The sequence below is a fragment of the Hipposideros armiger genome, unplaced genomic scaffold (assembly GCF_001890085.2).
Source record: "Hipposideros armiger isolate ML-2016 unplaced genomic scaffold, ASM189008v1 scaffold_887, whole genome shotgun sequence".
In the NCBI taxonomy this organism is placed as follows: Eukaryota; Metazoa; Chordata; class Mammalia; order Chiroptera; family Hipposideridae; genus Hipposideros; species Hipposideros armiger.
Window position 1 is genome coordinate 532,093 of NW_017732237.1, and position 16,258 is coordinate 548,350.

Genomic DNA, 16,258 nt, shown 5'->3' on the forward strand with positions numbered 1-16,258 from the left:
CTGCAGTGGGTTGCCATGGGCTACCATGTGTAGCCAGCAGCCAGCGTGAGTGGCCGTCCAGAAGCCAGCGACTGATCTGCCTCACCTGGGAAGAGCGCAGTGATGGTGCCAACTTGGGCCAGTGAAGCAATGTCCTCCACAGCTAGACTGAAGAACAAAAGGACAGCAACTTGTGGGTTCCCCTTCCCCCAATTCCCTAGCGCTGTTCCCATCCCCCAATCTCCCAATAAAAATCTTTAAAAAAAAATAATGATAAGTTGGTAATTAATATGGAGGTCCTTGGAAACCTTGAAAGTTTTTTTTTTTGAGGAAGAAGCTAAAGAAAACATAAGGTTTGAGGAAGTGTGACTATATGGTTTAGAAAAAAAAATCTGTCAGAGTGTTTGGTCATAAAGTAAAATTAATAAAAGGAAGTAAATGAAGCATGTTTTGTTGTTGCAGTTGCTATCTTCTGAAATGTTCCAAAGGAAATTGGTAGGGTGATGAGGTTATAAGTAATAGAGGAAGAGATATTAATGATGATGGAGAAAGAAGAAATCACAGGAGTAGACTCCTGAGGGGCGATAATCTCTGGAGCACAAGAGAAGGAATTAGCCTCTGATTGAGGAAGGGTCATTTTATTGTGATGATGAGGCAAAGACATTTCTTAGTTGGATTAGGAGAGAGTGAGTTAATGGTCCATTATTCTCAGAGAAATATCATTTTATTTTAGTCAGTCTACCTATTCCAACATCAATCTCATTTAGAAACACCCTCACAAACACACCCAGGAATAGTGTTTAACCAAATGTCTGGACAAATTATGGCCCAGTCAAGTTGACTCATAAAATTAACAATCATAATCATAGTGGATGAGTGATGGAAGCCTGTGGAGACTGTGAGGTAACAGACTTTAAGTTCAGCTAAAATGTCAGAACAGTTTCTTGTGAACAAAACTTTATGCCAGGAATCCCTAATCTTATACTGTACAATTCTTTAAAATTAAAGGCAACATTTTCAATTTATTCTCATTAAATTACATTATCTCAGTTTGACACAAGGATGCCTTTCTTCAAATTATTTTCATCATGGTTTTTAATTGTAGATGTTATTCCCCCGTCTAGCTTCTTGGATCTGCAATTCTGTTTAATATGTCTTTCCCATGGGCTTGGTGTTCAACTTTGGTCAGCACAGACCCCAGAGGTCAGTGGCACTCTATGTGACTTTGGTATCATTAGTGATGGCAGTAATTAGAAGATATTTTTTAAATATTTGAAAAATAATTCTCACTGTAAGCTTCAAAATTAAATCAGATTCATGATTGCAGAAAAATCCAAATCTTAAAAATTTTTCCCAAACCTGATTTTGAAAGTGAGAATTCCCTAAATCTGTATTTAAATGTCATTCATATGTAGAAATTATTTACAGGCAACAGGAGTTTAGCTTCTGTTTTTCAAATGGTTATCTGCTCACATCAATGTTTTTTGTTTATTTTGTTCTGTTTTCCTATACTACATATGTTTCATAGCAATAAATTATTTATGTCTAATTTTAAGGAAAATACATATATATTTCATATAATACATATGAATTATATGGTCTTGCTGCCTTTCTAGAGGTGACAGTGAAACCAAGAATGTGGACTAGAGTCAATAGGCGTATACTCTGATTTTAATTCTGGCTCTGACCTTTATTAGCTATGTGATCTTTACAAACTTGTGTTTTATATGAAAGGATCATGTTCTAGTTCAGGCTGCTATAACAAAACAAAATAGACTTGATAGCTTATGAATAACAGGAATCTACTTCTCCCAGTTCTGGAGGAGATCAGGGTACCATCATAGTCAGGTTCTGGTAAGAGCCCTCTTCCAAAATGCAGACTGCTCACTTCTTTCTTGTTCTGTCTTTAATTGGTGGAAAGAGAGCAAGCTAGCTTTCTGGCCTCTTCTTTTTTCTTTTTTTTTTTTTATAGCTGAGCCATCCTGCCACTTGTTGGCAGCTCAGCGGTAGCTCAGCGGCAGCTCAGCTCAGGCTGTGAATCAAACCGGGAACCCTGTTGCTCAGAGCTCAAACTCTTGAGCGAGCTCTTAATCAACTGAACCAATCAGCTGGCCCTTGGCTTCTTCTTATAAGGGCACTAATCCCATTTATTAGGGCTCCACCCTCATAATATTTAGATAATGCAAATGCTTATCACACAATGTTATTAAAAAAAGATAAAACTTATTTGAGGATTTTTCTCTACAAAACATTGGTCTAAGCACTTTAGATGCATTTTTTATGCTATCATCATAGCAACCAATGGAATAAGCGTATTAATATCCCCTTGTAATGGGTGAGAAAAGTCTTAATAACTTGTCTCCGGGATTGGAGCTGAGGTGAAATTATTCATAAAATTCGGAAAATTTTTTTATCCTAAATATTCAGTAGGCAAGCAATCAATTTATCAGTGATTTCCGTGAAATTGAAGCAGGTTTTGAATAGCCACCAATAAAATAAAAAATCAAACAAATAGATAAAAAGCAGGTGCACTGAAATGTTTACTTTGTATTTCACATCACATTGTACTCAATATATGACATTATAATATTAGGAAATAAATATAAGTATATTCCAGTTTATGGATCTTGATGTTCATTTTGATCCTCATATTTTTATCCATACATGAAAAGATTATTGAACAGTCTGAATCTAATATATCCGTGACATCGTTTTATGTATCTTTAATCACTTTCTACTACTTTGCTTTCACATTACTTAATCACATTTGAAGCAAACCCTGTATCTTCTGGTCATTTTCAGTTATTTAAAATAATCCAATCCAGTTCAAAATATCAGTAATCACAGGGATGGATGAGCAAACTATCCCAATGCTATTCCCCCTCTCCACACTACTATCTCTCTTCAATACATGCTCAAATTCACACACACACACACACACACACACACACACACACACACACACACACAAGAATATCAGCAGATTTCCAAACAGAGAATGAGATTTCTTTGTTCATTTAACAAATATTGAGTAGCTACCATTTTCATGCACTGGTGATTCAACAGTCAACAAAACTAATAGACCCCTACCCTAATGAACCTTATATTCTAAAGGAGGAAATAGTGTCAGTTAATGGTAAGTGCATAGAAGACAAACTACAGGTAGATAAGAGGATAGAAGTTAATGGGAAACTATTTTTTAAAACCTGTCAGGAAAAATCTGCATTAATAGATGACAACTTAGTAGAAGTTAGTGAAGTAAGGACGAATTGTTTCAGGCAGAGAGACCAGTGATTGGAGAGGCTCTGCTACAAAAGCGTGTTTGATGTGGTAGTAGGGGCAGTCAGTCAGTCATTAAGGAAAAAGAGGGTAGAAGATGATGTTCCAACAATGGCCAAGGATCAGCTCCTACTGGGCCTTATAGGTTATGATAAGGGTTTTGTATTTCTTCTATGTTATGAGAATCCATTGGAGGATTCCAAGGAAGAAGGATTGTGATGTGGCATGGGTTTAAAAAGAATTACCAGCTGGAATATGAATTATCAACTGGGGTCAAGATTGGAAGGATGAGGATAAGTAAGGAAGCTATTGCAATGGCTTAGGTGAGAGTGAGTGGTGACTTCGCCTTCACTCATAGTGTTGAAGCTGGTGAGAAGCTGTGGGATGCAAAGTTTGCTAATGGATTGGTGTAAATGTGGGGGAAAGAGAGGCCTTAAGAATTATTACATGATTTGTTTGGCTTGTTTTGTGGCTTAAGCAAATATTCTGAGATAAATAGAAGATGGAGGGGATATCAGTAAGTGTGTTTAAGAAACGAATTTGTGTTTGAGATGCCTTTTGGTTAACCTGGTAGAATTATAAAGATTCATACTATCCTGATGAATATAAATTACATTTAAAAATAAAAACAACATTATATTTAAAATATAGCGGGAAGGTTGTCTTAGTATTATAGTAAAGCTTGTTTGATTTCTTAAAAAAAACAAGCACAAAGTAATTCATTAGGAAGGGTGTCAACAATCATTTATTAAGAGCAGATTTGCAATTATGCTAGTGTATTAAATGCAGTCACCCTTATAAGTCATATGCAATTGAGCAATATAGTGCTCTGCTTGTTAGGTTATTCAACTTAAGAGGGTTATAACAGCTATTCATTTTAGAAATCTCAAGGATCCTAAAACTAATAAGCATTTAGGAAATGGGTGAATTTTAACTAATAAAATCAGGTGGGGATATTTTCTCAACCTGGGAACAAAAGTTACCTCCTTACCATAATATATAATTTTAATTCTGGGTGTTTAAGATAATCTCTCTCTCTCTCTCTCTCTCTCTCTCTCTCTCTCTCCATCATTTATCTATCTATCTGTCTCTCTCTGCCTATATATCTGTTACTCCATTTCATCCAGTCTGAAAAAAGTGGTCTCTTTCCTCATGCTCAAAGCAAACCCCTCAACTTGCGTTTTTGAAAAAAATGTGTGCTTTTTCTCCTTTACTTATAAAATAGGTCACCATTCATCAGTCCTTACCTTCTTGTATTTTTAACTTTTCTTTCTGTCTCTCCTTGTTGCTTTTACAAAGCGGTAAAATGCTTGCCTTTACAAACTTAAAAAGGAAACTCCTTTGTCTCTGCAATACTTTTTCCATTCTTCCAGTGCAAAAGTATTACAAAAAAGAGAATGTTTATTGCCCTTATTTCAAAATGGGAAACCTCACATCCAGTCACTTCTTGCCCTTCTACCATCATGCTCCTGCCTCTATCATTTTACTAAATTTGCTCACTAAAAGATTACTCAGTGGCCTGCTAAATTCCAACAGGTTGCTTTTGTCTTTAATATCTATTAAACATTTAATATCAACTGTTAAATTCAATGTCATATTTAACATTTGAATCTGTCTTACATTTAACACTTTTTGGACATCACTGTTTCTCTTTCTTTAGATTCCAAGATCCTAATTTAGTTCTCTTTTTTATTTCTTTAAATATTTTAATTCATTTTTGCATTTCTCTTCTTGTGATGCCCCTTAAAGGTTAATAATTGCCAAGATTTCATTTGCAATTTTCCCCTGTTCCTCACTTCTCTTTCCCTTTCTCTTTCTTTCTCTGTTCTACCTCTCCTTTTTTTTTTCTTTTTTTAACTTTTTACAAAAATGATCATCCATCCCTGTTAGGACAACTTCCACTGTTGACTACTAATCATATTTAGTCTGATGGAATAAGCCAAATACCTCTTTAGAGAGGTTTGTTCATCATTGCATTCCCGGAACCCTACCTGCTACATAATAAGTGTTCAATATGTGTTTATTAAACCAACCTATATTTACTGTACATGTGTCCTCTGAACTCTAGACTTGTGTATACAAGAGTATGCAGATATTTATAGATTCAAAACACCTCATATACAAAATGGACATAAGGATACCATTACTTTCTCCCAAATATTTATAATATTTCACCCAGTCTTCCAAATTCTAATTTCAGGGATATAATTTAGATAGCCACCTTGCCCTCAAACCCATAGGCAATCAATCACCAAGTCCTGTAAATTATACTCCTTTACACTCTTCTTATCTAACTCCTCTCTACCTTTATCACTGCTGCTATAAATTATGCACTTGCTACCTCTCACCAAGACTGTGGGTACTAATGGTCTCTCTGTTAATAACACCCCCTTTTCCAATTCATCCTCTACAATGCAGACAAAGGTTCTATCTGAAACACAAACTTCACAATTTCCTCTCATGAATAAAAATATTTGCTGACATCCGTTGCTCAGAACAAAGTCCAAACTCTTTGGTATGATATATGGGAGCCTCCGGGATATGTCACCTGCTTAGAGCTAACTTCTTCAGCTTTTACAATCTTTCACTTTTCTCCTGTTCCTTTACAACCTGTGCTTCAGTCAAATCTATCTAAATTACATTTCTTAAATACAGACTTTTATAAACCAAGATTTTTTTTTTAACTCATGTTATATGGTCTACTTGTCATGGTCTTTCCCTACTACTAACCTTGCCGATCTAGATAACTCCTTATTTCAAGATACGCTTACGTAGCCTCTTCTCTGCAAAGGATTTCTGAAGCTCTACAGATAGAAATAAATGCTTCTATTTTCCCTATATCAATCGTATTTTATTCTATTATTTATGCAGTTGTTTATCGCCTGATCATTGGCTGTAAACTCCTTGAAAGTGTTTTTACTTCATTAGCAACTTTTATAGTGTCCAGCACAAAAATAGAGGCTTAATATAATTAAATCATGAGTTATAGAAATTTCCAAATGGAGCTTGGCTTTTAAAATCCATCCTAACTTTCTAGTCTAGACAAATGATTCAGAGGGAAAACCCTTTGTGGACCACACAACATATTAGAGATAGGATTCTTTTCTTAGTTTAAGCATAGACTTACACTTTAATTGAAGATGACATTTTTTCTAAAGTTTATTTTGTATTCAATATCTCAGGATATTTTAGAGAGATTTCTCCTTCCTTGTTCAAGTCTATGCTCCAACAATAGATTTGTGATTTGTGATGGAAAAGAGATACTTTTTTGTGTGTGTGAAGGAGGATGAATTAAGTACATCTTGAGATTAACGTTCATCTAATACACAGGATAAAGGCAAGGTAGCCTAATTTTGAGAAAAAAAGTTACAGTAAAGGCAGCATGAAGGGTGATTTCTAAAAGAATAAAAGAATGCATACACGCACACGCGCACGCACACACACACACATACACACACACACACACACACACACACACACACTCACACATACATATCCCACCCCAATTTCATAAGTCCACTGAAAATTTGGACAAACAGAAACTAAGAATCTCAATTAAAGTTATATTTCTGGAGACGCTCCAGGGAATACTCATAAGAAGTCAGGTTAATTATGTTATCCTTCTGGAGAGCCAAAAGAAAATGTGATTATTCAAGAAGATTATTCTTAATAGATAATGAAAGCTCACCAATAAATACTATTTTAAGTTCAATTCAGATAATTAAACATTAAATAATATTAAAGCATTGTTTATTAGAACAACTTTTACAATTATCATCAGATAGTTGCCTAGAGAGTCCTAAGGCTAGAGGGTCACAGCTATTGGTGCAGATTACAGAATATGACAACTAAGTTCACAAACTCATCCTGGAAAAAGTGCTACATAGCTCATTGCTGAATATCATTATAGTTACCTTTGAAGTACTCCCCTTGGGAAGCTATGCACTGATGCAGTGCCTAGTCCACCCCTCAAAGCAATTTTGTAACTCTTTTTCTGGAATGGCCATCAGAGCTGTCATCTTATTACCCTTGATGTCCTGAGTGTCATGAAAATGCCTTCCTTTTGATATTTCCTTTATCTTCAGGTAAAGAAAGAAGTCATTGGGGGCCAGATCAGGTGTGTAGGGAGGGTGTTTCCATACAGTTATTTGTTTACTGGCTAACAATTCCCTCACAGACAGTGCCGTGTGAGCTGGTGCATTGTCATGATGCAAGAGCCGTGAATTCTTGGGAAAAAGTTCAGGTCATTTTCATCTAACTTTTTCACGCAGCCTTTTCAGCACTTCCAAATAGTAAACTTGGTTAACTGTTTGTTCAGTTGGTACAAATTCATAAAGAATAATCCCTCTGATATCAAAAAAGTTTAGCAATTTCATTTTGACTCTTGATTTGGACTGACAAAACATTTTTGGTTGTGAGAATTGGCTGACTTCCATTGTGCACTTTGAGTATTTGTTTCAGGGTTGTATTGGTACACCCATGTTTCATCACCAGTGATAACATGGCCCAAAACATCGTCTTGCCTCTCCAAAATGTCTTGGCAAACTTCGAGTCTCCTTTGCTTTTGTTCATCGGTGAGCTCCTTCAGGACCATTTTTACACACACCTGTCTCATTCCAAGATTTTCAGTGAAGATTTCCCTAACTGTTTCTCTATCGATGTTTACTTGGTCTGCTGTGCTTCTCACAGTCAGCCAATGATTTTTACACACAATTCAATGAATTTTTGCAATGTTTTCATCAGTTCTGCTCATTACTGGCCACCCTGACCTCTCTTCATCAGTCACGCATTCTCTCCCCTCAGAAAAACGTTTAATCCATTTGTACACTGCCGCTTTCTTCATGGCATTATCCCCATAAACTTGGACTAACATGTCCCTGATTTCACTTCCACTCTTGCCAAGTTTAACAAGAAATTGAATGTTTATTCATTGCTTTAATTCAAGCTCTGACATTTTTGCAACAGCATGTAAAAACAGAGAATAACAATAATGAATGCCACTCAGCAAGACACCACCACATGTCAACACAAACACAGCTGTGAGACACTGATACACCAAGGTTATGAAACCTTACCGAGCTGTTTGTACAGTGCTGCCAATATAAGCACACGGTTGCAAGTTCGCGAACCTAATTGTCAGACCTCATATTTCAAAACTGATAATCAGCTTCTCATAAATATCATTGTATTTATAACTTGTAAAGTTAAATAAGAGGTAAAAGTAATTATCTTGTTTTTTTTTCTGCAATACAGCTCACTGCCTATAGTAGGGTATATTTTTAGAGTATTTTTAGAGAGAGAAATAATTACCATTAAAAGATCATTTGTTAATATTTAAAGAACATGTTCACCTAGCTAAATAAGGGAATGAGTGAAAGAATTATCAGTTACTAAAATTTAAATAATATCTAAATTATTAGAAAACAGGAAATACATATCAATTAACCATTGGTACTTTGAAAGAAATGTTGTATTGTATGGAAAAACTAATTTCCATTTCAAGTCAGAAAATAATGTATTTTACTTTATGTGTACTGTATAGTTTTCTATTCTTCAAAGTATATTAATGCGTTTTAAAGACCAAAGTAATTTTATAAAAAATAACAATAGTTATTAGCTCACTAGTAATATAAAATAGAAAAGTTTTTTTGAGAAATATTTTTTCAGATTATATAATCTTTCAAATAAAACCTGTTGCAAGGGGATTTTCTTATTAGCATATCTGTTTAGGCTTCTGATTCTTCTAAATTTTAAAATTATTTTTCATGTCAGAAGGGGCTATTTAATCTCTTAACGACTGTTCTACTCTTGTTACTGCAATAGGAGAAGAGAAAAAAATCTTGAAGTACACATGTTTTTTGTCATACTTCAGTGCAATCTTTTCTCAGAGCGGTTTTTATCCTCTCTATCTGTCTATCTCTCTCCCTCCCTCTCACCTCAATCTCTCAGATCTCATTCCTCTTTCTTCCCAGAGTTCAGGTGTATATTTTCCCCACCACTGATTCAGTCTCAGGGTGAACCCAAGGGAGATGTTTCCTCAGATCTGTAAATCTGTGGAGCTATTTCTCTGCTGTCATTTCCTGACTCTCAGTTAGAGATCAATTCTTTTTTTCTGTTAGTGTTAGTTTTTCCCGTATGGCCCATAAAATTTTGTATCTTTCTAAATAAATCCAGTTTAGCATCAGTGTGGTCTTGCACCTAATGTAGTTTTTTTCCTGAGAAGGGGGAGTAGTCAATGTTGTCAGTGAGAACACCAGCAGTTCTCTTTGCAGCATCCACCCTGATACCTAAGGTTCTCTCTCCTCTCTCAGAGTGACTGACTCCTATACTGCTCTTAACAAATTCTTGCTACTAACCTCAGTTTCTAGAGTGTTATAAAGTATTCCCTTTCCAGGCTTCTCAACTGAGCAGGCATTCAGCGTTCACATAAATTATGTTATTATTTTTTATGTTGTTTCTTTTAGTTTCCTAGCAGATTAAAATAATAAAACAAAAATATTCTGAATATAAGCCTCTAATATACATATTATCAAGGTCTCAATTATCAAGGATAATAGCTTATGTGGGAAAAATATAAATAGATATAATTCTCAAACAAGCCCTAGCTCCTTGATTTAAAACTGCAATTGATTACCATTAGTAGATTTTAGTTACATCAAGAGTTGTGCAACAAGAATTATCTGAACAATTAAGTTTATCTGAATGCTATTTATTCAATTTCAGGCTGTGTATATGGTGTATTTCTGTATTATTTGAGATAAACCTCAAAACACTACTGTGTTAGTATCTATAATTTGAAGTGGAAATGGTATCATAAATACAGGCTTTGAACCATTATATAGAAACATGGAAAAATAAATTCACAGGCAAGGGGTTAATGTTCATCCATTGCGGGAGGAGGCTTTGTGCTGCCCGCTAGAGCCTGCAGCAGTTCAGAACGGGAGAAGAGAACAGCTGTAATTCTATTGTACAATCTTCCACCAGTGAGAGCAAGTGTAATCAGATTTTATACCAATGACACCCTAGATAAACTTTTATTTTCACCTTTGGGACACACACATACACACACACACACACACACACACACACACACGCACATTTTTTTTTTCACACGCACATTTTTTAAAGGTATTTCTTTTCACTTTAAAATAATTTGCCTTTTCATGGATAGGGAGAAAAATTAAGCTTAATTCTAGACAATTTTTTGAGGCTCCACAAATAAAAATTTAGTATAATGATCTCTTGTGAATACAAAGTTGGCATTTATGTGTGGAGCTCCTGAGCCATTTTAGCAACGGCAATAGGAAGCATTTTAAAATTGGATGTATTGATCAACAATTAATTATTCCTTTGGCTTTGATTTTCCAACTTTGTTATGTAAAAAGTTGAGTAGAGTTTTAAGTGTTTTTTTTTTTAAGTTTGTTTACACTACTAGGAGAAACACACTCAGGAACCCAGAGAAAGATTTGTCTAAATACTATTTCCATAATATCAGATATATCATCACTCAAGATATTCTATTGGGAAAAATTTACCTTGGTCAAATTTCTTTAATCTTTAAAGACGTTTTCTCTTATTTATGTTAAAAATCAATATATTTTACAGTACAAAAATTTAAAGATATAGAGAGTGGAAAATAATGCATAATCAATTATCACTATTGCCCTCCATTGGGAATTATTTGATTGCTTTCTAATATAGATGCAAAAATATGTAACATGAATGAAAAATGCAATTTTAAAAACTGGTGATAGAACTGCTCTGAGGAAAACAATTGTCTTCCTTTATAAAAAACACCTTAGTGATGGGTTTCGGAGTCATACTACATGGGTGCAAATCTCAGCTCATTGATATTATTGCCTTTGTACCTTTGGACATGTTAATGAATCATTTGGTCTCATTTGTAAAATGGACAAACTACTAATCTCTGTCCCTGAGAGTTGATTTTAACATTGAGTGATATGAGCTTTTTAGCTAGTAACTGGCTCATAATTTCAATTCTATGATTTATCCTCATTGTCCTCATCTTCATCATTGTCATCATTATCATTATTGTCAGCGTCTTTTATTGATGGCCCTTTGGGCTGTGAAAGAAGATCCCAGAGCAAGGACAAGATGGCCCAGTATAAGACAAAGATTATAAAGTAAAACAGGCTTTGAGATCTGTCCAAGAAAGAGAAATGTGGAAGTTCAGTGATGAGAAGAAAAGGAGGAAGACAATAAGCATAAAACATGTGGAAACAGCCCAGGCTGTGGAGAAAATATGGCAGGTTAGAGATTTCTTTTGGTGGGAATGGTCAAATGTGCATGTGTTTATTTTGTAGATAAAGCTTAAAAGTGGTGCTGCCCCAGTATAAATACTATTTGTAACCCATTTTTTAAACTTATTCTATTAGGAATATCCTTCTACCTCACTAAATTTTTTTACAGTATTATTTTTAAGGGGTTTTAAAGGATAATTTTTAGAAGGTAAAATTATGAAATGATGACTTGAACAAATATACAAGACTCAGAAGGTAAAGAATAACCTTTCATTTTGTAGGTGAAAGTGTTAATGTGTTAATTAATGAAATAAGAACCTCAAAATTGATCACGCTTTGAGAACATTTTAACACATTGCATGGCTTCTTTTCAGACTCAGGTATTATGAATACAGACAAATAAAATTCCATTTACAAGTTTTGTTCTTAATTGTGCTCTTCCATAGCCTAGAACAAACTGGCATGTAGGACAGTGATACTTGCTCAGTTGGTTAAGGAGGTTAAAACTATATTCATAATCATGTTTTATGTTATACGAGTGTGTGTATATATATATATATATATATATATATATAAAATGATTCAATGTTACTATTGCATTTTCTAATGAGTCAATAAATTTACTGAAGTTTTGTCAGTTTTAGTTTTTAATATATTAAATATCAATAGTTATAATAGTCATTTTAAAAAACATCAACTAGTTGGGGTCCTCACTAAGTTTTAGAGTATAAGGGGTTCTGGAGACCATAAAGTTATGAGAACCCGTGCCTTAAGACAAAATACACACGGTAGTGTTTTTCTGTTACTATTGCTCCTGTCATAGTCTCTCTCACATATTTTAATTATAAATTCAATCAGAAGAACTGAGTTCTCCTTTACTGAGAAACCTGGAGAGTGGAAAATCGAGAACAGTCTGGCACGCCCAAACACCTTTGCAGATGAACAGGGCTTGCAAATACACATGACACAATGTTCCACAGCCATTCACATCCCTTTCAGATCTTGCAATGGCAAAAAAAATTCCATAAACACGATCCAAAAAAGCCTCTCTGTATCACATAAAAATAAGGAAAAAAAGTATGTAAACTTAAAATTATGCTTAATAATGAAAGCTTCTGTATGGTATCTTAGGACTTAACTAGGATTATTAATTTATTTACTCAATTTAATATCAGCGTGTTAGGTTACCTGAAGATATTGGAAGTTATCTTCAAGTTGAATACTATAAACTGCAAAACATACTACAAAAACAAAATTTCCGATTTTTTCATAATTGTATACATTATGTGGGAGTAATGTTAGCTTATTTTATCTCTTAAGCTAAAAAAGTACTGAAAAAAGAAATATAGAATAAGATGTATGCTTGTATTTTTCTTGGTACAATAAATGAAAGAACAGACTTAGCTCTTTCACCTCCCTTGCTCACCTCTATCCCTGCTGTTTTACTAAGAATTTAACATTTTTTAACTTATGTAATAAATGTTGGTGCATGAAATGTTTTAGAAATGTAGCTAAAAAGTTTCCCAAATGTTTAGCAGTTGTTAAATATCACTTATTGAACAATACATTATTTTCATCTGGCTGCAAATGCTAATTTTATTATACATTCTCATTTTAATAACACTTCTAGTAACATCTTCGAAACGCCAATGAATACTTAGTTCTGATTCTATGTTGATAAATTTTGTTTATTATTCCTTCCATTGTGTTCATTCTTTATTATGTAACATAAATGAAATATAACAATAAAGGAAAAGAAAGAGAAAGATTCTGAGAGAAGGGAAATAGTCACAAGATGCTGTAGTTCTCTTCTCCAGGCCAGCCACCATCCAGCTAGCCTCATTCAGACATCCATATCCCCAGGGCACTGCTTCATCCAGCACATTCCTCTGCTACAGCATTTTAAGTGTGTCTCTAAATTCACTGATGGGCATTCTGTCTTCTCCCTTAATTGTAACTATTTGAAGATAGAAAGAGATTTGTGTGTTTTCAAGCCCCAGAGCTTTGCATTACTGCCAGGTAAATACTCAACTTTGAATAAATGTTTGATGAGTGAATCAGTGATTGAGAACTGGTTCTGAAACCAGCTTTTTGTCTTTGTTCAAGTTGAACTTATGCCAAGTATTATTTAAAGGTTAAAAAGAATAAAAAAAGAAATCCCTTTTTTCTTATTGACTTTGAAACCTTTCTGCCAGCTCCGATTTTCATCCACTCTGCCTGTTTTTGTTAACATCTTTGATTTAAAAAAAAAAAAAAAGATTTCTATTTTGAAATGTTTTGTTGTTGTTTTTGTCTTAAATCATCGGTTTTAGCTGCCAACTAAATCAAAGGTAAAAAGTCCTGACCTTGTGAAATACCTATACTTATGGGTGAAGTAAGACCTTTGCAGCATCAATAACAAGTACTCAAGCTGACCTAACAGGGCACACTATTTCATTTCTTTTTCATTTGCTGAGTCATTCAGTTTCCACTATGAAAAGGCTTGCTCTGCCTACATTACATCTTCTTTCTTTCCCCACTGACCTTTTGTGTCATCACTATATTTATTCTTTATAGTTTCATACTCTTCCTGCTTGTGAAAGTTATTCTGTGTATTGGGTGACACGATGCTATTTCCTTCAATAATTGCCATGACATCTTGTTAAAAAGATTGAAAAAAAAATTTATCTTATACCTGTAATTTTTTTTTCCATTCTAGAATGACAAGTGATTATAAAGAGGAGAGTAAAAGTTATTGAAAGTGATTATAGGTTGTTAATTGATTAATCTCCTGGCCTTTCATTCTGGTGCCGAAAAGCTAAAATAGCTTGTGTTTTTTATTTTAATATTTTAAATTTTTATTTTATTGTTCAAATAGATATTTGAATATATCAATAGATATCCTTCATTGCAAACAATAGAATAAGGCCCTGTCTCATTAGATAAATAGGATTGTACTAAAAAATATCAGGTAGATCGTAGAATCTCAGAAGAGTCAAAGAGTCAGGCTCCTGAGTTATACAGCCAGAAACCACAAATGCATTTCAAGGATATTCTAGCTAGAACACCATTCCTGCTAGCGATGGGCATCCACACAGTAGCTTGCACAGTCTGTCTATATTGCACACTTGATTCTGGGGCTGCAGCTGTAGTTCACACAGGCAGAGCTTGATACCTCATTTACATCCATCAGTCGGAAGCTACTTGCCTATGTTGTCACACTCATTAAAACAGGGATTATTCACATCACATCCCATTTCAGGGGCTTATTTGTGCTGATGCTTCTGGGAAGTCAAAGAAAGCGAGTTTTCTGGTTTCCACCATAGTAAGATGAAACACATAGTGTAAGAAATTATCAAAAAATAACAAAGGTGTTTCAAGATGTTAAGGGGTCACACGTGTCCATGGTAGCCACTCCTTTCCTTTCGACATCATCACATACCTTCTACCATACTTAAACTTCCAAACATCAGAAATGATCCCACCCACACTAGGCAACTATCATTTATTCAAAAGTCAACATACCAGCTCTTTTCCTCAAATTGCACATGTCAGTGTCTAATCACTGTAATTAGGTCTAGTTCTGGTTTTGCTAGTTCCATCACAATCTTATATTGTTATCTATAATCTGTGAATTATGAGTCATTACTAATGTATACACACACACACACACAATAGAATACAATAGGAGCAAAACAAGAAAAATTGGGTCATATAAATAAATAAATATAAATATATAAATGGTACAACTAGAAAGGTTGAAAATATACTACACTTTCTGTTTTTGCAATGTGAAATGCAACCCATACACAGATTTAATAACTTCACTAACCATTCAATGTTCCTTTTTGTTCTCATCTTGCACGTCAGCTGGTCGTGATGCTTTACCTATAGCAGAGACTGAGTTTTCCTTCTGGAGGTATCTGAGACCTGATGCTCTTTCCTGAATGAAACCATTAGAGTAATTCAGGTGTTTAACCATTGGGCGTGGTGGTACCAACAGGTCCCTAAGCAGAACCCCTACCTTCCTGATGCATTTCTCCTTGTGCTTACAGTGTAACTTTAAAGTCCATAGTTACAAATAAGTCAAAAAAGTTTTGTAAGTAGGTTAAGAAGAATAATAGTGATAGGGACCGCTTTCACTTCCACCCCTTGGATTCTGAAATCATGAATTTTGATTATGAGAGAAGAGTTATATATACACATTGGCTGTTATCTCAAAACACTTAATGAATGTCATTCATAGCATATCATCTTCACAAGATGTCCACTCACTGGTGCACCCTTCGGGGAATCTTCTCATTCTTCTAGAGCAATTGGCCCTATAGAAGAGTGGAAAAATTGACTAAAGGGAGAACCAGCTGCTGGACACCTTCCGAAGAATTGCTCCTTGATGCTGGAATATGTGAGAAGAGGAGTAAATTCCACAAAAAGCAGCTCATTGCCTTTCTTCTTTGTGTGAAAATGGGTTCTTTGGTCAGAGTGGGAGGCAGGGACTGTGAGCATGGCAGCCTGGGTTTCTTTCAATGATAGAAAAGAATATTCTGCTTCCTATGGATATTATGAGGATTAAGTAAGATAAAAGCAAATTTGGAAACATTTAAAATATATATAAGTTATGGGTGTTGCAGGAAGGAGGGAGAAAAGGAGAGGGAGAAAAAGAAAGAGAAGAAGGGGAAGGGGGAGAATTAGGAGGAAAGAGAAGGAAAAGAACCCTTAAGTAAGTATAAATTCAATGATATGGTACTTGCACTTAAAAA